At 57.1% G+C, this 22,577-nt stretch overlaps 1 long non-coding RNA gene across 1 annotated transcript in view; it reads right to left on the bottom strand.

The window, feature by feature from the left end:
- LOC123823519 overlaps nucleotides 1-20,293 on the bottom strand; it is a 51,150-nt gene extending 30,857 nt beyond the window's left edge. The window contains exon 1 of the long non-coding RNA XR_006786541.1: nucleotides 20,189-20,293. This is a non-coding gene — a long non-coding RNA (uncharacterized LOC123823519). The remainder of the gene's footprint in view (nucleotides 1-20,188) is intronic.
- Between the last annotated feature and the right edge of the window lie 2,284 nt (nucleotides 20,294-22,577).

Consider the following 22,577-nt stretch of genomic DNA (forward strand, 5'->3'; position numbering starts at 1 on the left):
TTTAAAAATCTTTAAAAAAAAAGAAAATTATACAAGCTCCCAGATACACACACACACACACACACACACACACACACAACAGGGTCTTAAATTCTATTTCATTGTTAATTCTATTACGTGACAAAGCATGGAAAGTCAGAATGCCACCAGACTTCTCAATGGGTCCACTGAAGTTAGACCACGGTGGGCCAAATGCCTTCAAAATCCCGAGAAAAAGACACCTCAAACTTAGAATTCTATACCCAGCCATTACGGACAAATGAAAGACGGCCAAAGCGAATATAACGATCACTAGACTCGTGGGTCAGAAGACTCCGGGAGAGTCTCTAGAACAAGACAAAGTCTTACATAATATGACGTAATCATGGGACGCAATGCCCTTGGCCAAACTCTATCGACTACGTGCAGCTGCGGGTCCCGCCCACACTCACGGAGAGTGGGTCACGGGGGAGCACACATGCCCGAAGCTATACTGGGACTTGGGGGGGGGGGGGGCATCGCAGAGTCTGTCCCCCACAGCAGTCAGCAAGCTCAGCAATCAGGAGGCGAAATTCAAATAAGGCCACTCTCTAAGAAATCTTTTAAAGAAACGTGCTTAAGCTCCTCAAAGAGGTAGGAAAAGGAGTAGCGAGAAATACGATGTAAAACAAGCAGATATGACCTAAGAGCACATGGGAATGAGATGACAGTCACCGACACAACAGGTCCGGAGCTGCGCTGGCCTCTGGACCAGACACCGAGGGGGGGGGCAGGGCCAGGAAGCCGGCCGTGCAGGGTTTGGTAGGGGGGGGCAACGCAGGAGCAGAGGTGGGAAACGGGAAAGAGAAGCGCAGGGAAACGGAAGGTTGCATGAGAAGGTCACACTTACATTTAGCAGAGATTTCCAGACGTGTGCTACAGGAGGAACGACAGGAGAGCAATGTTCGAGGAGACGACAGCTGAGTGCTTCCCAGAAGTGCAAGGGGCAGGAGTTCCCAGGACAAAGCAGCCCGCCAGCCGCTGCGCCTCATGCACGAAAACACAGATTCTTCGCTCAGCAAGTAGAAACCACGCCATCAAGAATTTATTTTGACGAACCAAAGCATCGCAGGTTCGATTCCCAGTCAGGGCACATGCCTAGGCTGCAGGCCACAGCCCCCAGCAACCGCACATGGATGTTTCTCTCTCTCTCTCTCTTTCTCCCTCCCTTCCCTCTCTAAAAACAAATAAATAAATAAATAAATAATTTATTTTTATTACATTCTGAAAATACTATTTACGATATATTATGTTAAAGAAAACATAACATTTGTTTTATTATTATTATTATTATTAATAAATTATCACATATTAAATTTAATATTTAATATTAAATTTAATATTATATAATATCAATATATAATATTATATAATAATATACAAATGTTAAATATTTAACATAATATTATTAAAATTAATTTCACCTGTTTCTTTTGACTTTACAACATGGTTACTAGAAAACTTAAAATAATACACATGACTAACATTCTATTTCTCTTGGACAGCACTGCTTTGGACATGGTTACAAAAATACGTTTCTAGGTATCAATGTTAAAAATTCAAGGACAGCTAGTTCCACAGAAGTATAGCTATCATTTCCAAACTACCAAAGAAAAAAGGGAACACATAAATCTATAAATGTAACAGGTAACAGAACATGAGAAATAATTTTTAAAGGTAGGGTAAATAGACCAATAAAATGAAATGGCAGAAGTAAGTCTAAATAGATCAACAGTCATCATAAATGTAAATGAACTTCACTTGTTTCTGAAAAGACAAGAGTACGTCCTATCGGATCAACACAAACAAAACAAAACACAGTACCACGCTGGTTAGGAAAACACTCTAAAGCAAAAGAAAAGGGAAAGACCCAAAATAAAATAATGAAAAACTATGCACTAGGTAAATGCCAACCAAAAGAAAGCTGAGATGGTACTAATAGTATCAGGCGAGATACAGCCGAGGCCAAGAAATATTCGGAGAGCTGAAGAGGGACACTAGAGGATGACTAAAGTCATAATCCACCAAAAAGATCCAACAATTAAAAGCTTTTTGTAGCCCTGGCTGGCGTAGCTCAGTGGATTGAGCTCGGGCTGCGAACCAAAGCCTCACAGGTTCGATTCCCAGTCAGGGCACATGCCTGGGTTGCAGGCCACGGCCCCCAGCAACCGCACACTGATGTTTCTCTCTCTCTCCCCCTTCCTTCTCTAAAAAATAAATAAAAATGAATAAAATCTAAAAAAAAAAGCTTTTTGTACCTAACTACACAGCTTTGAAATAAGTAAAGCAGAAACTGGAAAAACTGACTTCAAAAACGTTGAGAAATCCGCAAGAGAAACGGGGGGGCGGGTGGGTTTAATACGTCCCAGAGTGAAGGCCTCGAGCAGAGAACATTCAAACAAGCGACGGAAGCCGTGAACGACAGCAGTGAGGAGTGTGGCGGGGCGAGTCCGTGGGGAAGCCCGCGGGAACCTGCGCGCCCACACCAACAAAGGGTGCACGTGTTTGGGCTAAACCGTGCCCCCAGTCCCTTTGGTGGGGCCCTAGCCCTCAACACCGCAGCACGGGATGTGTTTGGGGAGAGAGCCTTTCCAGAGGTGGGGAAGACAGAACAGGGCCCTTGCCACGGGCCTTGATGCAACCTGACGGGCGTCCCCTGCACAGCGGCAGTCTGGGCACAGGGCCACCAGGGAGGCCACACACAGAGGGGAGGTCTGTGAGCCCTCGGCGGGCACCCGGCCGACACCCCACTCCCGCACCCCTCCCTCCAGAACTGTCAGGAAATGCATTTTTGTTGCTTGAGCCACCCAGCCTATGATATTTTCTTTAAATTTTTTTTCTATTTATTTGTTTTCAGAGAGAGGGAAGGAAGGGACAAAGAGAGGGAGAGAAACACCAGTCAGTTGGTGCCTCTCGCACTTGCCTGTTTCCCAGCCGGGGACCAGGCCCGTAACCCAGGCCTGTGTCCTGACCAGGAGCTGAACCAGTGACCTTTCACCTTGCAGACTGGTGCTCCGCCAACGGAGCCACGCTGGTCTGGGCTGTGGTATTCTCTTATGGCAGCCCCAGCAGACTCATACAACATGTGATTGTCAAGCATACATGAACATTTATGAAAACTGCCCTTGTGTGGGGTCACACAACACATTTTGGGGTGCATATAAAGCAGGCCACATTCTCTACCCACCACGCAGCAAGAATCAGAAGTCAGCTACAACAACAAAGGCAGATTAAAAACAACAACAGCTGCCCTGGCTGGCATAGCTCAGTGGATTAAGCTCAGGCTACGAACCAAAGCATTGTAGGTTCCATTCCCAGTCAGGGCACATACCTGGGTTGCAGGCCACGGCCCCCAGCAACTGCACATTGATGTTTCTCTCTCTCTCTTTCTCCCTCCCTTCCCTCTCTAAAAATAAATAAATAAAATCTTAAAAAAATAAAAAGAACAACAACTGTATCTTTGAAAACTGAACAGCACACTCCTAACTATCTCAAGTTCAACAGGAAATGGTGGTAGGAACATTTCTTTCCTTTTCCAGATGTTTCCTTCTGTTAGGAGGGAACCCAATTAGTGTGACACTCCCAGCCACTCTCTGCTCTAGGGAGGAAGAGCGGCTTCCCTGATTGGTCAATGTGGGGAAAATAAAATTGGCCTGCTTGGCCATACCAACTCCTTTTCTCTTCTTGGAAGTGAGCTGCCTATAAGCTGTGGTGGTTCTCTGGCCCCCACCCACCACCCACAGCATCACAGTGACTACAGGTGAAGGCCACCGAATCCCCATTTTCAGTGTTAGGAAACCCATTTAGCTGTCACATCTACCCTCATCCTCCAACCTTATCTTTATTAGTTAAAAAAAAAAAGATGGTTCTCCCCCCCACCTCCCTCTCACCCTTTGTCTTATCTCTCAGTTCAGAATCCAGGAGAGGACAGGGAAATTATGCACGGAGCCCCCTGCAGGACACCAAGAGTCATCCCTGTGGGGATTAGGAAATACTTGGCACTGAGGAAAAAGAGATAAATACAAAATAAAATTTGTAGAACGGAACAAAAAAGACATTTATAGAGAAATACACAGTCTTAAGTGCATCTCCTCTGAAACAGGAACCACTTAAACATACATGAGTAGAGCTTTCAACCAACAAAATAAGCTTTAAAGAGAATTGAAAAGATGTAAACAATAAAGATAAGAGCATAAATGAAAAGGAAATCGACAAGCCCCAAAACGATCAACAAAGCCAAAAGTGGGTCCTTGGCAAAGACAATAAAACAGACGGATGCCCGGCATTTAATCACGGCGAAGAAGAAGGAAGGTGCAAACGTCTAGTGAGAGGAGGGCGAAATCACAGGTACCATGTGAGTTTTAAGAATAATACTGCTATGAGCAACTTTATGCGACTCTATGGGAAAATGTGAAATAATGTCTAGAAAAATATAGGTTTAAAGTCTACTTAAGGAGAAAACTCAGTATATCAATGACCATTAAAGAAAATAAATCCGTATTTTAAAAATCACCTCTAGCCCTGACTAGTGTGTCTCTGTAGGTTGGGCATTGCCCCGCCAAGTGAAAGGTCGCTGGTTCGATTCCCGGTCAGGGCACAAAGAAATGGAAGCGTCAAGAAATAATGTAGGGTCGCCCAGTGCTTCACGCAGTCCTAGTACTGCCCTTACAACTATGCCCTTCAAATTCCCACAGTTCGGCCAGGGGGGAAACACCCCTTCCTTCTCTGTCTGCTGTTCAAATGCCACCCTAGGGTAGCTCCTGCCTGTTTGTCCCATTTAGGTCTTTTCTTCTTTTCTTTTTTTTTAAATTTATTTTTATTTTTAGCGAGGGAAGGGAGGGAGAAAGAGAGAGAGAGAGAGAAACATCAATGTGCAGTTGCTGGGGGCTGTGGCCTGCAACCCAGGCATGTGCCCTGACTGGGAATCGAACCTACGATGCTTTGGTTCACAGCCCGAGCTCAATCCACTGAGCTACGCCAGCCAGGGCTCCTTTTTTTTTTAAATGCTTTTTTAAAAGATTTTTTTCATCTACTTTTAGAGGGAGGGGAAGAAAGGGAGAAAGAGAGGGAGAGAAACATTGATGTGAGAGAGAAATATCAATCAGTTGCCTCTCTCACACCCCCAACTAAGGACCTGACCTGCAACCCGGGCATGTGCCCCGACTGGGAATTGAACCTGTGATCTTTTGGTTCGCAGGTCAGTGCTCAATCCACTGAGCCACCCCAGCCAGGGTGGGTCTTTCCTTCTTTGTGCCACGTCCCCACCCCCAGTCCTGGGCTGTGAACTTCTGCTCCTGCCTGCTGCTCTGCTATAGGGTGGCCCAAGGATCTCAGACCCCTGAGCCAGCCACCCAGTCCCCATCCCCCCCCCCAGTGCCCTGGGGACATACTGACCATCAGCCCACTGATGTCACAGCAGGCCCTCGCTCAGGACACTACTGATCTGCATCATCCCCCAGCCCGTGCCAACACAGTAGCTACTACGTGGAGCTCCCTCCAGGAGAAAGTTCCTCCTGGTAGAAGGGACCTCAGCGACCCGCTCACTTTTCAAATGAGAAGTGGAAAGAGAAAGCCTCGTGCTGCCAGAGCAGTAACCAGGCTGCCGCCGCCCTAGAACTCCTCTTCTGGGGCGGTCTGGCACGCGGGGTCCGTCTTAGCTCTCAGCCTGGAAAGCCTCGGTGGGTCAGAGAACGGACAAGACCCGAGGGCCCGTGCGGGGTCCTCAGCACTGGCGTCCCCCGCAGACACCCTCCCCAGCAGCCCTGTGTACTTCGCCAGAGAAGCACGTGATCTTCTAACGCCCTGGCGCCGCACATTTCCAGCCCAATGACAGCGAGGGCGAAGTCACAATCAGTAAGCCGGGAGTCGGTCGAGTGTGCGCAGTCAAGATATTTTCAGTCAATGACAACTATTTAATTAGGGCTTAGCTAATTAATGAGCGCTCGCAGAGCATTTGGGATGCTTGGGTGAATGGCCCGCTGAAAGAGACAAGTGGTGTGATTCTGATGGCGGTGGTATTTGAGGGCGTCGGTGTTTGTGGATGTGATCCCACAAGATTAAATTCGCTGACGGTGTGCGTGAAAATGAATGCCCTTGTGTGGCCTCGCCTCTCCCCCTGGCCCTTCTTCCTCTCCTCCTCCTCCTCCTTCTTCTCTAAATTTGTATATTCTACATAATATTTTATTAAAATATATATTAATTCAACTGGTTGTATGCATTATTGTCATTTCTGGGTTTTGCCTATCCACATGATATGTTTTCAAACCACATTTTGCCCTGGCTGGTGTGGCTCAGTGGATTGAGCGCCCGCCGGCAAAACAAAGGGTCTCCGATTTGATTCCCAGTCAGGGCACATGCCTGGGTTTCGGGTCGGATCCCCAGTAGGGGGCGCACAAGAGGCAACTACACATTGATATTTCTCTCTCTCTCTGTCTATCTCCCTTCCTTCCTTCTCTAAAAATAAATAAATATTTTTAAAAAACTACATCTCAAGCAAGAATCATGCGCTGCATACCTCTTTGCATTCTTTTCATCTAGAACAGCCCGTCACCTTTATTGTCACTTTCATGACGCTAGGGCGCTGGCAGTGGGTAGGACAGCTGTCTCGAGGAATGTCCCACATTCTGAATTTGTCCATTTTTTCCTTCAAGGCATTGCTTGCACCTTCCCTTCATCTCTGGTTTTCGTGTAAGCTGGAAGTGAGGCCAGAAGTCTTGCTGAGGGTCAGGTTCCCTGTTTTTGGGCAGGGAGAGGGGCTGTCCAGGGGGTGCCGTGGGCCGGATGCTGTAGGACACCAGGAGAGTCGCGATACCGGGTCATCGCACTGTGACTTGGTTAAGTCACAGAGTGGGGGGTTCTCCGCCCCCCCCCACACACACACAATGCTGGGAGAGAAAAGGAGGTGGACACATGTTGGGGGGAGCAAAGGGGAGGGCACAGGCTGGGAGGCTGGAGCCAGGCTGGCGTCCCCTTGCATCCCCTCTCTGCGGCTGTGACGATGCTGCGAAGCCCCCACCCTGGGCGGCGGGGGGTGTTACCAGTGATTCCCCCACCTCAGCCCACAGCCTCTCTTTGTCTCTTTTTCCTTTCAGTCCTGTTTCGTGTTGATTTCAGGTGTGCAGCTGCGCGGCCAGACAGTCACAGTGTCCCCCCGATATTTCCAGCGCCCACCTGGCCCCACAGCTGGCACAGCCCTGTTGACGCGACTCCCTGTGCTGTAGGCGACACCCCGTGACTGTTCCATAACTGCCGATTGGTGCCCCCTAGCCCCTTCGCCCCTTTCACGCTGATTGGTCCCTCCTGACAGACAGCACGAGGGGGGCCATGGCTGACCAGGAGGACAGTTCACCCGTCTGTGTCAGGACGTGGAGGCGAGGCCTGGCCGAGGAGCTTGAAGCTGTGGGAGACTGGGGTCTCCAGCCCCCAACCCCCACCCCTGGTTTACCAGCCTGGGGACTGGCGGGCGGGCCCAGGAAGAAGCTCCCGGGGCCTCCGGGGCAGGGGGCCCGCCTCAAAGGCCCGGGAACCTTCTTGCCTCTGGCTCCTGTTCTCCCGGCAGGATTCCCACACACGCCTGCTGAACTCAGAGCAGGGGCTGGGCTCTCCCGGGTCAGTCGCTGGACCAAGGGCCTGCTTAAACGTTCTGAGGCTGACCGGAGCCCGGGGGGCCCGTGTCCATCACAGAATGCCTTCCCACACGCCCACTGCGCAGACGGCCCACCGCCACCAGCACAGAGCGGACACGTGGGCCGGAGCCCCTGCTCTCGGGGTCTACCCAGACTCTGCAGCTGGAGGAAAGGGGTGCCCCGCTGACGTCAGAGACGTCCAAACCTGTAGAGAATTTCTAGGAGGGCTCATTGGAGCCAAAACTGGTGACAACCGCAGGGAAGCAAGATCTCTGTGCCACTCTCCAGGGCCCGCCGTCTTCCGCCCTGCTTCCGGAGACGACACGGGTCCCCAGGGGCCACGCCGGCGGGAACACGGCTCTGGCAGACCTGTGACGCTGACTCTCAGGCTAGGAGCAGACCTGCAGACTGGGGGTCTCCGGGGGGCAGCCGAGGGTCTGCCTTACTCACGGTTGCACCCCACTGTCTAGCACTGGGCTGCCCGCACCCGCCAGGAGCCTTCACAATCTTGGTAGAATGCACGCGTGCAGGATGTTAGACTCAGCCAGAGTGTTAGGCTCCCGGTCTCCCAATGTCAAGATCACTATGAGACCCCAGCTTCTCAGACTGAAGGACCTGGCGAGGTGAGCAGCACCCACATTTTCGGGTGCAAAACTGAGCTCTGTCTTCAGGGACCCCTCTACTTTGCTGGAGGGAGGAGCAAGGGGGACAAAGAGTGGAGGGAGAAAGTCTGCCGGCATTTTCTTCTCTCCTGGTTATGAAGGGGCTTCCTGAGGGGCTGGGACAGCAATGGAAGCCCCCTTCCTGGGGCTCCGGCACCCCTCCATTACCCTGCCCTGTCCCCCCTACACCCTCCATAGGGCCACGGACAGCCAGTCCGCCCTGGGACTTGGGAGGACCCAGAAGGAAGGCTGTGACCTTGGCCGACTTGAGCTGCATTCTCCCCACCGCCCCCACCTCTCCTCCTTCCTCCTCTCCCGCCTGGGGAATTCCAGAGGGAAGTTTTGGCGTAGGGTCAAAGGAGTTCTCTCCAGGGCCTCTGACGAGAACCTGGGCCCTATTATTGTTGCTCTCCCCAACTCACCTCCCATTTCCTCCCAGGTGTTCCACGGAACTCCCACACTGGGGTCCTCGCTGGGGCGGGGCGGGGCGGGGCAGGGCGCCAGCCCGAGATGCAGGAGGAGCAGCTGCAGAGGGCGGCCAGCCCCGGCCCTCCCTGGACTGAGGTTTCCCTATCCGGGTCATGAACTTGGGACTAGAAGACCCTCGAGACCCCTCCCAGCTTCAGTGTGCTAAGATTTTATTTTTTTATTTTTTTATTTCTTATGGACCCCACTCCGTAGCAATGAGGCCTGGGGCAGGTCCCCAACGCAAAGCCGCTGCTAGCTCCTCTATACAGTGAGCACATTACCGGCCTGTCATCCAGAGGCCAATGTTCACCTCAGCACACCCCTCACTGCTGGCACCTCGGGTCCCCCACCAGGTGGCTCGGGGCACTGAGGAGAGAAGGGTTCAGACCTTGGCATTCAGCGGGGCTGGCCGTGGGCTCCAGCCTCCCCAACGGCTGCCTGCGCGACGCTCAGCTCCAGCTCTCTGACCTTCAGCCTCCTCACCTGTAAAGAACGAACTTAACCGATACCTGCGTCTGGGGGCTGCTGGGAGACAGACCATACCTGTGAGCTCATGGTGCGTGCCAAGCGCTCGGTCCATGCCAACTGTCACTTTGTGGCTGGCCGAGGGCGATGGGGCAAGGTAACCAGACTGGCCTGGAGTGATCACCCGCTCAAGGTCAGAGCCCGGACTCCCTTTGACTGCCGGCCAGTTCTCGAGGCCCCAGAGGAGCGACATCAAGGCAGCACCGAGCACAGGATGTTCTTGACCCCTGTCCCTTTCCCACTGCACTTGGCCCTTGTTCTGAGAAGCCCAGGACACCATGGGCCCAAAGCTTCTGCAAGGGCCTGACTACCTTCTGGAGGGGACCTACATGACGGGCCTCCCTCCCTCCCTCCCTGGTCTGTCCCTCCCCCTGCTCTGTCGCTTACGCTCACGGTGGCCAGCCTCCCAGGATGGCAGTGCCAGACCCTGCCTGCTCTTTGCTGGCTCAGAGAACACTTGTTTCAGCCCGATGGAGGGTGGCGCCCTCCCGTGTTACGGCCCCTGAGTCCAGGGGCCAGGATCCCCTGGGCCCGGTTAAAGAAGAACTGCGGCCTTGACCTTGGCTGGTTCAAGTGTGTGTGTGCGCCTCTGGGAAGTCATGCTTTGGACCTTTAGGTGTTTTTGCACTTGCAGTGCCAGGGTCCACCCGAGTCCCACCCCAGATCGTTCCTGCCCTCTGAACCTGGAGACGCTCTCGCCAAGCCCGGGCTCCAGTGACCACGGACTTCCTTCTAGACCTGCAGCCACGGCCTGTCCCGCTGAGTGAGAGCCACCGTGCCCGGAGCTGCTGGCATGGTCTCCTTAAATCTGCCCGGCCAAGCCCCGTGAGGCGACTGTACGGCTGTCCTGCCCCCATCTGACGGCTGGGCAAATTGAAGGTCAGAGGGCACCTTACCCAAGGACACACCCAGCCAGGAAAGAGAAGAGCAGAATTTAAACCAAAATCTGCTGGCCTCGGGGTGCAGCTCCTAACCTCCCCTCCCCGGGCAGTTTCCACACTGCCTGCCAGGGCCTGAGCTTCTGGAGGGCAAGGGCCACCTCTGGTTCCGGCCAGGCTTCGTCCAGGGCCCAGCACAAGGCCCAGAAGCTGGTGGATAGCCAGCAGGCATGGAAGGAATACAGTGTTTACTGACAGACTCAGTCCAGTGGGAAGTTGGGGGGATGGATGGAGAGAGAGAAGAGAGAGAAGCACGTACAAGGCGGACACGTGTCTGGTCAGCAGCCCTTAACCCTCAGCCCCAACCACACAGGGGGACTCGGGGTGCTGGGGAGTTTTGACACCACACCCCACCCCCGTGCTGGACAGGACCCCGGGGTGTAAACTGGGACGCAGAGGGAGTAATGGGGAGCCCCAGACGGTCTGCAAGCCCCGGAAGGACACAAGGCAAGGGGGCGGGAAGAACAAGGCCTACACCGCCTAACTGGGTGCCAGAGGCAACCACAGCGCAGTGTTTGGAGAGCTGGGCGGACCGGCGGCGAACCACGAGGGAAGGCGAGGCCAGCCTCGAGTGGCAGCGCGCCCCCAAGTCAGAGCGAACCTGGCCCGTGCAGTCACCCCTCACTGCAGGCTGGGCTCCAGCCAAACGCCAGCCTTCTTGGGGAAAAGGGGGACCGTCAGCGGGGAGGCCTGGAGCACTAGGATTTGGGAAAGCGGGGCTCTTTCACCTGCCTTTGGAGGCAGAGAGAGGAGCTGCGGAGGCGAGGTGAGGCGAGGCGACGCCCCAGAGAGCGCTGGCTCGGGTGCGCAGAACAGAGACGCCCAGGCTGGGGTGCACGGGCTGAAGCGCACAGGCTAGAGCACTCCAGCTAGGGTGCATGGGCAGCCTGCAGGAGCTGGGGCGTACAGCCTAAGGCGCTCCAGCCGGGGTGCACAGCGTGGGTGCTGGGACTGGGGCGCCAGAACCAGGGGCGCTCCCCGCGAGAAGCCGTAGCGTATGCGACTGCGGGTAACCTGATAGTTCTGTGCGCGGCCCCCAGAGGAATGTTTCCATTACCCAGGCAGCGCGGACCGCCGCGGCCGCCGCCTTTTCTCTCTCCTCGCCCGGCTCGCAGGCCACCCGCGCGCCCCCTCCCTGCAGCCCCTGCGGGCCGCTGCGCAGGCACTTTGTGCAAATGTAACCTTTCTGCAGGCCCCGCCCCCGCCGGGAAGCCGCTCGCCGGGTTGCCAGGAACGCGGCGCGGCTCGCTCGGAGCTGGAAGGCGGCCCGTTCATCAGCCGCGCGCTGACAGAGAAACCGACGCGCGGGCGGCCGGCGGGTCCAGCCCCGCTCCCCGCCGGCGCCTGTGCGCCGTGCGCTCTCTCTTTGTTCCCCAGCTGCCCTGTGCTTCCCTCCGCGGGGCCCAGCCTCTCCGTCACTCCTCTTCTCTCCGGTTCTCGCATCTTCTCTTTCCCCTCTCCTCCTGGCTCTGTGTTTCCCGCTCTCCCCCCTCCCGCCAGCTGGCCTCCTCCTCGCTTCCTTTCCTTCCCCCGGAGACCGGAGAGTAGGAGAAAAGGGACTCACTCCATTCCACAGCAGCCTGCTGGGGGAGGGTGGGCTCCGCCGGGCGCCTCCTGGTAACGGATTCCCCGCAGTCTCCCAGGCAGGGCCGGCCCTCCCCGCCCCACCATAGGAAGCTGTTCAGCTGAGCCTCGTGGCTGACGGCGGCGAGTGGGGGGCGCTCCGTGCGAGTCCTGAAATTGTACATCACACTTTGAGTTCATTTGTTTGGGGACGGATCCAAAGGTTTCGTGAGTTTTCCGAGTAAGTCAGTGATTCAGAGAGGTTAAAAATGACAGCCCCAGAGATGCTTCCATTGCATCTTATTCATGAATCTACTCAACGAATATGTATGGAGACCTACTATGTGCCGGGTGTGTGCTAAGTCTGGGGGATGCACGATGGACTCTAGCCAGGGACCGTCACGTCAGACCAACATACAAACAGGTCATTACCTGCCAGAGGTAGGAGCTGGGAGGACGGACAGGTGGGCCCAGCCTGGGCTGGGGCGCCTCTGAGGACCTCCCAGGTCCCCTTACCTGATCAGCGGGCACCCCAGCCTCCACGCCCGGGCCAGTGCCAGGTCTCTGCCGCCATGCCCCGAACTGCGCCCACAGCCACGGGAAACCACTCACAACCCGCCTGGGGAGGGGTCCCCCCACCCCGGGAGCTGCACCCTGTGCTCTTTCCAAGGCAGCAGAGCTCAAACAGTGACTGACCCAAAGGCCACCGTGTTGGATGTGGACAGGCTCAGATGGGAGTCTGTGGTCACTTTGTAGCAAGCCTGTTTGCTAGCGCTTACTAAGCGGTTATTACGGGACAGGCACCGAGCTGAGCGTGTCCCCTTACATCGTCTTTCGTTCGTCTGCCACTCCCGCAGGTGTCTACTGAGCCCCTCCGCTGGCCAGGCCCTGCTGGGCATGCTGGGCATGCTGGGCATAGACCACCATAGCGGAGGCTCCTTGCCCTCCTCACGCGGCTCACAGCCTGGTGGAGAAGAGACAGCAGACAGAGGAATGAATGAATGAACTGAGCACGGCTTGTGATGAGGAACAAGAATGATGCAAGCAAGCTAATGAGATAGCAGCCAGGGGGCAAGGCGGGGTGGCGGCTTCTCTAGACAGGAGTGGTCAGGGAGGGCATCCCTGAGGAGGGGCCATTCCAGCTGAAAACAAAAGGGTGAGAAGGAGCCGGTCCCCTGCAGGGCCAAGGAGGGACATCCCAGGCAGAGGGGACGGTCCGTGAGAAGGTTCTGCCATCTTCACAACTACTTGTGAGGTGGGTGCTGCTGTGCCCATTTCACAGATTAGGAAACTGAGGCTCAGGGCAGTGAAGTTCCTTCTGGCCTGGGGTCACCTCCGGGACTAGGCAGAACAGGCCCTGGAACTCAGGCCTTCCCCTCAACACACTCTTTTCCTTTACTCTCCTGCCCCGCCCCCTCGCCCCTTCCTGAGGCCTGGTCAGCCAGCCCCCTGTGGGGGGCAGCAGTGTGTGGTGGGGGGCAGCAGTGCGTGGCAGTGTGCGGCAGAAAGTGCTCAAGTCTGGCCCTGGCTGGTGAGGCTCAGTGGATTGAACGCCAGCCTGTGAACCAGAAGGTCGCAGGTGCGATTCCCAGTCAGGCGCATGCCTGGGTAGTGGGCCTGAGTTGCGGGCCAGGCCCCCAGTTGGGTGTGTGAGAGGCAACCGAGCAATGCGTCTCTCCCTTTCTTTCTCCCTCCCTTCCCCCCCTCTGAAAACAAATAAATGAATAAAGAAGAAAGTGCTCTAGTTTGGACCGGGACCAGGAGGACTGAGTTCTAATCCTGTGTCTCTGTGCCCAAAGGTGACCTTGGGAGAGTCGCCTACCCTCTCTTGAGACTCAGTTTCCCCTCCCCTTCCCAGTGGGCCAGCCAAGGTTTCCATCAGATTTCCAGGTGATGGTTGGCTTAGAACGGACCAGACCTCTGGTACCAGCGGGCAAGGCTGGCCTTGCAGCTGCCACTTACTGGGGGGGGGGGGCACCGGCGGGGCGGGAGGATGACAAAAGACATCACACACAGCAGAAAGGAGGCTCTGTCTGCTACAAAGACCATCGGCCTCAGGATCAGGGGCAGGAGCCTAATTTCTCCCTCTATCTGGCTCAGATGTTTAAGCTTTCTGAGTCACTGACTTCTTTGGAAAACTCATGAAACCTTTGGACCTGTCCCCAGGCAAAACTCTCTCTCTCTCTCCGGCCGGGTCCACTGACGGCGGGGCTCCCAGCGTCCAGCGCGGGGTGTGGCAAGGAGTGGGCACTCCACGCAGGCTGGTTAAGTGATTGCTCAGTGGCGTCCCATTTCTCTCAGCTCAGAGAACTGTGAGGGAGAGGCCGTCAGTCAAATAAACAGATTCTCCGAGTAGGGTTTCTCAGGGGGACAGCTGGACCCTCTACATTGGACTCACTGGTGAGGGGGGTAGGGAGTGTGGCTGTAGAATCACCCCTAAAGATACCTGAGTCCTAATCCCCGAAACCTGTGGCAAAAGGGGCGCTGCAGATTGTTGAAATGAAGGATTTTGGGATGGGGAGGTTATCCTGGATGACCTGATGTAATCAGAAGTGTCCTGTACAAGGAAGGCAGAGGGAATCTGATACAGGAGAGGTGATGGGAAGCCAGAGGCAGAGACTGGAGTGATGGGGCCACAGGCCAAGGGATGCAGCCACCAGGAGCCAGAAGTCGCAAGGAAGGTGTTCTTCGTGGCCGCCTCCAGAAGAAACCAACCCTACCAACGGCTTGATTTCAGTCCTGCAAGACTCGGTCTGGACTTAAGCCTCCAGGCCTGCGAGAGAATAAACCTGTGGCTCTGGGCCACCCAGGTCATGGTCAGTGGTCTCCGCAGCCTTAGGAAACAAAGGCAGGATGGTTCTTAAAATGCAGATTCCTGGGCCCCACCCACAAAGTGTCCACAGTAGGTGCCCTGGATGCAGAGCCAGAGACCCTGCAGTTTCAGCCAGCTGTTCCTCTCCCTCCTCCTCGCCCACCCAGCTTGACCTGGCCGCACGGGGAAGAGTGAGAAGCTCCGCAGCTGAACAGAAAGGTGGCCCGGGCTGGAGCCACACAGGAGAATACTGACGAGGATTCACAGGGGCTCGTGGCAGCCTCTTTGGGGCCTTGAGGACCCCCTGCTGTGGAACTCACGAGCTCTCGGGCCAGCCTGACACTGCCCTCCTGGGAGCCCCACCCCAAGGCCTGGACGCTGCTGTTCCTGACCCCTCCCATCGCTCTCTCCTTCCGGTCCCGCCGCTCCCCGGCCTGTCCTCAGTGCTCCTCAGCACAGCACTGGACTGGAGCTTCCCTGAGCTTATGACCCCCAGGGCAGGTCCAGGCCTATCCTGACCACCAGTCACCCCCACCTGGTCGAGTGCTTCCTCCTGGCAAATGCTGAGGGCTCCCTAAACACTAGAAAGTGCTAATGATGTGGCTGACCCCTCTGCACTCCCAAAGCTTCTGGCAGTGGGGTGGGGGCAGGGCTGCCCCACCCCCTCCCCCTGCCCCTCCTACAGAAGCAGGCCAGCCCTTCCTGAATGCCACTAGGGAACAGGAACGCAGGCTGAGCCCCTCCTCACCCTCCCTGCCCGGGCACCACCCCGGGGGGCCTGCCAGTGGGTAAAGAGAGGAGGATCCCGCCCTGGCTGGCGTGGCTCAGTGGATTGAGCATGGGCTGCGAACCAAAGCATTGCAGGTTCGATTCCCAGTCAGGGCACATGCTGGGTTGCAGGCCGTGACCCCCAGCAACCACACATTGATGCTTCTCTCTCTCTCTCTTTCTCCCTCCCTTCCCTCTCTAAAATAAATAAATAAGATCTTAAAAAAAAAAGAGAGAGAGAGGAGGATCCAACAGAGAGAACCCCTCTCCAGCCCGGCTTTCTGGGGAGGCAGGGGATGGGCTTGAGGGAGGTCGGTTCAAGGGGAGCCAGCTCTGCCTCGGACTCAGTGCCGGCCTCTCACCTGCTCCTGCCCCTCACCAGCAGGGGACTGACCACGGGCTCACCCCTTTTCCCTCCTGGTCCTGTCCTTCACCCAGTGGGGCTCCACCCCACGGTTGGAAGGTACTAATGTCTTTTGTGGGGGCACATACGGCCCAGTTCGAAGCCGGGTCTGGTGCCCCTGGCTGTTCCCCCAACCTGCTGCTCTCGGCAGCCGAGCTAGCCTAGTTCCGAGGACTCCCAGTCTTTTCCTTCCTGCACCCGGGGCCTGAAGCAACCCTGAAAATACGTGTTGCAGTTTCCCAGCCTGCAGAAGGCCGATGGCAAGCTGACTGAGGCCAGCCCTTCTTTCTGCAGCCCGGGCTAGACCGCCCCAGCTGGCTACCCCTCCTCAAACGCCGGACGGCTCCCTGTGGCCGGCAGCCGCGGCTTGCACACCGCCCGCTTCAGCGGGAGGCTTTCCTCCGCCCCTGTTTCTAGAACACCGACCACTGTGCAGCTGGGCTGGGGGGGGGCGGGGTAGGAGTGAGGGGCGGGGCGGGGCTTGGCCCCCACCCACCCCTGGGCTCTAGAAGCAGAACAGTGTTGACAAAGCTTTAGCCACAGATAAGGAAGGCATGAGTGTGACCCACAGGTCTCCCACCCCTCCTCGGCTCCCACCCCTCATTGGCTGGCCTCTTGGGCCAAGAGTCAGGGTTGCAGGTGGCCCCCCGCCCCCAGGGGAGGCTGCACCTCTGAGCCCAGCAGGGTCTCCACCTCCCAACGCCTGCAGACACACCACAATGTTTGATCACCCAGACTGTAGGCTCGGGGTACGAAAGGCCGAAGTGACTGCCCACAGAGCTCAGGGGCCTTCCAGCAGGGGCCTGGCACCCAGCAAATAATACAGGGGTTAGGTGGCCGCAGGTGGTAGTGACGTCACGGTGACAATGGAACCAATGAAATCTGTAGCGGAGGGCTGGGGGACATTGTTATACCAGGTGGTGGGGCGAGGGGCTCTCTGAGACAGGGACCCTTGAGCCACGGCCTCGAGGAGAAGGAACCAGTCATGCGGGACGGGGCACAGCGACCGGGCAGAGGGAGCAGCACCTGCAAAGGCCCTGTGTCTCTGCAGGGCCCTCGTGGTCGAGAACCCAGGAAGGAACGAAAGTGTCACGTGAAATCCCCCCCTCTCCACACAAGACAGGTACACGTGTGTTCAGCTTCACCCATCAGAGTTCCAGGGGAGAAGGGACTGCAGTGGCCAACGACAGAAGGGGTAAATGAAGACACACCACTGAGAGATGGAAAGGGACAGCTAGGGACACACACGATGACGCGGGTGAAATACGGTGCTGAGTCACACAGACACCACAGCGCGTGCCCTGGCCGCACCTGTGTGAGCAGGCCAGGCAGTCTGGGGGTGCAGGGGGCAGGCTCCTGGGCCCCCTGGGGAGGGGGGCAAGAGTGGGAAGGGCAGGAGGAAGCGTTCCGGAGTGATGGCAATGCCCCGCGTCTTGTCACTGGGGGTGGCCGTCACACGGTGACACAACAGTAAGAAATCCCGGAGCAGGGCGTGGAAGACGAGGGACATTTTATATGATGTGCAGAACACCTGAAATAAGCACTGGACACAGGATAGGCAGAGCTTGCCCTGTCTGGAAAGAAAGCTCCCACCTCACGCAGCCTACCTCACCAAATCAGGAGTCACCCTGCCCGCGCGGTCTGAGGTCAGAGCTGGGGGCGGGAAACCTAAGGCCCAGACCCCCCGTATCTCCCCATCATCAGCTAAGCCCACGGCGGCTCTGTCCTTCTCCCCTCCCTCCCACCCGCGAGGCCCAAGGGCCCGGAGGGGGCTCCAGCGTGGGGCTGCGGTGGCCCCAAAGGCCAGCCTTCAAGAATGTTCCACGTCAGGCTGGGACAGCTGGCCCCTCCGCCCGCCGCGCAGCTCGGCTGTAACCCGAGCCTCGGCTCAGCGGACTTCTCCCAGGGGCAGGACCCCTCCGGGTCTGGAATGCAGTCTGGGGCGCGAGGGCGGAGCCAGGAAGGGGTAACAAAGGGTGAAACCGCTTTGAAAATCTGCTTCCTGCCCCCCCCCCCCCAGCCCCAGAGCTCAACAAACACGCCCCCTCCTCTGGGGCTCGGGCCTTTGTTGCCCGTGTGCTGAGAGGCGGCGGGGGTAGGGAGACACCCTGAGGCTGCCGCTGAAGCTTCCGCCCCTGTGGGTGCCGCCGCCTGGGAGGGGGTTTCAGCGCCCACCTCCAACCCTGGAGGCCCACCTCCCCCCCAGCCTGAAGGGGACCCCAGCGTGGGGCCCACCTGTTAGAATGCAGAGGGAGCCGCACAGGTTAGGGCCCCGGGCGCCCCGCAGGGGTCGAGGCAGCCCAGGGAGATCAAGACAGATCCTGGGGTGCCATTGCCACTTTGGGAGAGACCTCGCCTGCTCACTCCTCCCCTTGCTCACCCCGCGGAGGCTACTCGCGTGGGTCCAGCCCTGGGGTTCTGGTTCTCACACCCGGACAGGCTGGGCTGTGAACTGTCCCCAGGGCGATTTCGTGGAGTTTCCATAACAAGAGCCGCCTTTGCCCAGAGCCTCCCAGCAGCTCCCTAAGGGCAGTGAGGACCCACGAGGCTCTGTGCACTGGCCCAGGCCGCTCGAAACCCCCCCACCCGCCAGAGAACAGGGGGCGGGTGTCTCTGACAAGAACGCCTCCGCGGGAAGGACAGAGGCTGGGGCCTCGGGAGACCAGGGTCTTCTGGAGCGGTCGAAAACCCGATGGGTACGGAACCGGCAGCACACACGCGCCTTGACACACACAGACACGCACACACACGTATGCACGTGTTGTGACACACACAAGCACCTCCAGAGAGCTTCCCGGGGAGTCCCAACCACGGAACCCCTCCCCTCCGCGGTATCCCTCCGCACTCCCGGGACACCCTGGCGCCCCAGGGAGCTGCTCGCCCCCCTTCCTCCTGTCTCTCCTTCCTGAGAACCAGCCCACCGCCTCCGAACCTGTTCCTCGTCCCCCCACCGCCATCCCTGCTGTCCTGTGGCTGAACCCCCCCACCTTCCAATTTCCATCGCTACCGGCCCTAGCGCACAAGACCCACCTAGACCCAGGCCATCCTTTCCTGGGGCCAGGGACAGATGGCTCCTGGAGTGTCTCTGTCCACAGAGGCCCCCTCCAATGGGACCTCCACCTTAGCTGGGCACCCACGGGACCCGAGAAGGGAGAGGCCGCCCTTCCTCATCCATCAGTCCTCGAGTATTGCCTGAGGGCCAGGGGGTGGGGATGGGGGCAGCAGGGTGGCTAGGCCACTCTTTGTGACAGAAAAGCAAGGACAGAAGTTGGTCTGATGGCACCATCCCTGATGGCACCATCCCTGATGGCAGGGAATGTTACAGACCAACAAACCCTGCCCCCTGCCCCCGCAACAGCAACCATGGGGCGTGGTCCAGTCACGTGAGACCTGCAGGCCTACGGGGGGGGGGCCTCACCCCCTCCAGCAGCTATGTCAACTTCACCCACCTGGCCCCGGGGTCTCCTCTGTGCTCCCCCCTCCCCCCGGGCCCTGGGCTGTCTCTGCCACAGCACTGACCGCTCTGGACTGTGCTGTCCCCACCGCGGTGTGTTTCCACCAGACAGGGAGGGAGCAGTGAATTCGTGTGTGAGTGAATGAATGAGTGAATGAATGAAGGAAGGAAGGAATGAAGGAAGGAAGAGCTGTTCCACCCACTGCTCGCTTACAGGCTTCGCTGTCCTTGCAGGTCACACCCACCCACCCCCGGGGGAAGAATTCGCCCCCTCCCCAGCTCTGTGCGGGTCATTAACTCAGTGCCCGGACTAGCCTGGTTAATGAATAATTAAGCTGGACAGGGTCTGACCTTGGGCTGACCTTGAGCCTCCCCTCCAAATCCCCTCTTCGTCAGCTGTGTGGCCACTTCACAGTGACTCTTCCCCTCCTCCTCCCTACCGGTGGGTTCTGCCTCTTGGGGACGCAGTCACCGAGAAGTCCTGGCCCCGACCCAGAGCGCCACAGCCTGCCCGCGAGGTCGCCCCCGAGGTCGCCCCCGTAGGACACAGTGAGTGGGGGACTTGCTTTTTCCACACTCCCTGCCAAAGCCCGGAATCGCAGAACCGAGAACTGTCACCCGGACCTCCGGCTGGCCTCTGCCACGGATGTGCCGCGGGACCTGGGGTTCAGGTCTCCCCTGCCACCGGGCCTCGGTTTCCCCACCAGTCAAACAAGGACAGTTCAGCACGACTGAGACTCGTTCCACGATGCCGGGGAAACGGGCGAGTGTCGTGACAGTCGGACCCAGGCCAGGCCTCAGAGGCCCCTTTGTCGTGGGCTGTGATGGGCCTGAACCACGCGCCAAGTTGGGGAGGGCGGGCGCGACGCTGCAAGTCTCTGCGGCCCCGGTCCCAGCCTCCCTCCCCATCGTGCCAGCCCTCCCGACTATCCAGTATTCTCTCCTCACTCACCCTTCCATTCAGGGGGGCGCTAGGCAGCTCGGCGGGAGGGCCAGGGGCTTGCCCTCAGGAGGCGCAGTCCTGGGAACAGCCCTCCCAGGCGGCTAGAGCCCAGAGCCATCTGTGGGGGGGGGGGGGCAGGTGCGCAGAGGGGAGGGGGACTGCCCCCTGCAGAGCGCAGGTGCCACCTGGGCCAGGGCTACAGGACGAGCCGGAGAGAAGGGGAGGGGCGGGAGCTCCTGGCAGGAGTCACAGCTCAGCGAAGGCCCCGCACAGAGAATGACCCCTTGGGACAACGACAAGCAATTGTCGGGTTGGCTGTACCAAGCCCCGAGGAGCCACAGACGGGAGTTTAAAATGAACTCAGACAATGAGAGGCAAAAAGGGTGGGAGCTGGGGAGGGGCAGGGTCGGCGGGGGATCTGGGAGGCCCGCCCTGGTGGCTCTGCGTGGGGAGCGGTGTGAACGGGGCAGAGATGGCGCCCTGAGAGGTCGCGGGTGTCACCCGAACGAGAGGTAATGAGCTCTGCCTCGGTGGCAGGGGTGGGAGAGAAGCTGAGGGTTTCAAGACTTATTAGGACGGACGCGCCTCAGAACCTCGTGACTGACTCCAGCTCCTGGCCAAGAGGCCAGATTCCCCATCCCACTTGAAACAGCTGAGTATTTCAGAACAACAACAACAAAAAAGACACCCGGAACAGTGGCTGCAAGAGAGAGCCATCCGAGAGAACCAGCGGGAACAGCGTCTGATGCTCACCCCAGGCAGACAACGGTGCCCGTGCCTACCAACCGGACCGGAACGCTCCCCGTTCACGGGGCGGCGGGCCCAGGACGCAGGGGGGCCCCGGCCTCAGCATTCCTGGAAACCCACCCAACGTCCATCAGAGCAAGACCCGAAAGGGTGAACTGGTTCCCAAGCCATTACACGGCTTCCCAGAATAAAGCTCAGGCAGATTTGTAAGTATACAAACACATCCAAAAGTCAAGATGCCTGGCACCCGTTTAAAATGACGAGGCAGGGCGAACAGGCAGGAAAACGGGACACGCGAGGAAAAGAAGAATCCACCAGGGGAACCGGAACTGGAACCGAAGTGACACAGATGTTCGAGTCAGCAGTGGAGGGTTCTAAAACGGCTGTTGGCGTTTTAAGGTTTTATTTATTTGTTTTTAGAGAGAGGGGAAGGGAGGGAGGAAGAGAGGGAGAGAAACGTCAGTGTGTGGTTGCCTCCCGCACCCCCTACTCCGGACCCAGCCTGCAACCCAGGCATGTGCCCTGACTGGGAATCGAACCAACAACCCTTTGGTTCTCAGGCCGGCACTCAATCCACTGAGCCACACTAGCCGAGGCTCTAAGACAGTTTTTACAACTGTATTCCATCTTTTCAAAATGTTAGAGACATGAAGATAAGAAAAAGATCCAAAAGGAACTTTAAAAAAATTTTTTTTAATTTTTTATATATTTTTTTAAAGATTTTTATGTATTTATTTTTAGAGAGGAAAGGGAGGGAGAAAGAAATAGAGAGAGAGAAACGTCAATGTGCGGTTGCTGGGGGCCGTGGCCTGCAACCCAGGCATGTGCCCTGACTGGGAGTCGAACCTGCAATGCTTTGGTTCGCAGCCCGCGCTCAAACCACTGAGCTACGCCAGCCAAGGCCAAAAGGAACTTTTAAGAGTTGAAAATTATGTCCGAGAGGAAAATACACGGAATGGGACTCACAGCAGGTTAGATAAGGCTGAAGAAAAGATCAGTGAACTTGAAGGCACAGGCATAAAAACTGTCCAAAAAGAAACACAGAGAAAAAGAATTTTAAAAAAAGGAAAGAGCCCGGGCTGGTGTAGCTCAGTGGACTGAGCACCGGCTGTGAACCAAGGGGCTGCCAGTTTGATTCCCAGTGGGATGCATGCCTGGGTTGCAGGCTGGGGCCCCAAGGGGGGCCACGTGAGAGGCAACCACACAGTGATGTTTCTCTCCCTCTCTTTCTCCCTCCCTTCCCCTCGCTCTTAATAAATAATAAATAAAGGAAAGAGCACCAGCAAGCCATCACGTAATTCCAGCAGCGGAGTGCATAGACGGGTAATCAGAGTGCCAGGGGGAAAGAGGAAGAAAACGGAAACACTAGTGAAAATAAGAATGGCTGAGGTTTTTCCAACGCAATGAAAGCTGTGTCCAAGGAGCTCAGTGAACCCCAACACAGACGCTGGGTGAGCCGAAACACGGGGAACGTGTGGGAGAAGAAGCAGACAAGGGTGACGCCCCGGCTTCCGGCCCACGAGACCATGGCTGGGGACCATTCCCCCCGGGGGGGAGGCCTGCAGAAGGGGCCGGTGGGGTGGGACTGGGGTGGGAGGACCTGTGTGGGCTGGGGGAGCACAGAGGAGGTGTCCAAGGGCAGCAACAGTGA

This window comes from Phyllostomus hastatus, unplaced genomic scaffold (genome assembly GCF_019186645.2).
Source record: "Phyllostomus hastatus isolate PE091 unplaced genomic scaffold, TTU_PhHast_1.1 phas_contig_495, whole genome shotgun sequence".
NCBI lineage: Eukaryota > Metazoa > Chordata > Mammalia > Chiroptera > Phyllostomidae > Phyllostomus > Phyllostomus hastatus.